General features: G+C 44.9%; 1 protein-coding gene across 1 annotated transcript in view; it reads right to left on the bottom strand.

Annotated features, from left to right (window-relative positions):
* Positions 1 to 890, bottom strand: part of COG6 (component of oligomeric golgi complex 6) — a 127054-nt gene that overhangs the window by 73807 nt on the left and 52357 nt on the right. The window lies entirely within an intron of this gene.

The following is an 890-nucleotide window of genomic DNA, read 5'->3' as shown; positions in this document are numbered from 1 at the left end:
CGTTTGTTTATATTGAGTTTCGATATCTCCGATTTGTCGGGGCAATGTTTTGGTTCGTGACAAGGTCGCTTAGACACTTAAGAGCTTTCAGAGAAATTATGAACTGATACATGAATGAATAGAGTTAAGATTCGTACGGTTCCTTGCTGTGGTGGCTGAGAGCAGACATACGACCGGAACAGTAAAAAAGCTTTGGTGGCTGAGAGTAGACAAACGACCGCAAAGGGTTAACTGATTGCAACCTATTTAGACTAGTTGAAAATTAGGAAAAGGCCAACTATAGTCTGGAATGCAACTTGCCAGGACCTGAAGGACTGAGCAGACTGACCATCAAAAGGCAAGTTAGGAATACAGTGGGGCCTTGACTTACGAGTGTCCCGACTAACGAGTTTTTTGAGATACCAGCTGTCTCTCAGCCGATTTTTTGCATTGAGTTGATAGAGTAATTTGAGTTAACGAGCTCCTTAACGAGCTCCTTAACGAGCTTGGTCTCGGAACAAATTTAACTCGTAAGTCAAGGCCCCACTGTACAAACTACCTGAGCAGAACCTCAACATTCCTGGCTTCTGTATCTTAGCTTTGAAGATCTACACTAATAAAAGAGAAACATGGTAATTAGCGTACGACCGCTACCCTTCCCATTGGCTAATCAGGGAGATATGCAAATTAACTGTCAGCCAAGATGGCGGCCGGCAGCCAGGCAGCTTGAAACTAACATGAGGCTTGCTTCCTTCAGTGACGGAGGAAACCAACGTTCCCCGCCTGCCTTGCAGGCCTCTGAGCCTGCAGTTTGAACATTGTAACAAACATAGAAGCTAAAAAAAAGCCCAGAAACCAGCTTTCAGCGAGCTGGGATCTCAGAGCTGGAGTCAGAGCTGGAGTTATACATT

Source organism: Myotis brandtii, unplaced genomic scaffold (genome assembly GCF_000412655.1).
Source record: "Myotis brandtii unplaced genomic scaffold, ASM41265v1 scaffold167, whole genome shotgun sequence".
Classification (NCBI taxonomy): Eukaryota; Metazoa; Chordata; class Mammalia; order Chiroptera; family Vespertilionidae; genus Myotis; species Myotis brandtii.
This window is presented reverse-complemented; position numbering and strand designations above follow the sequence as displayed.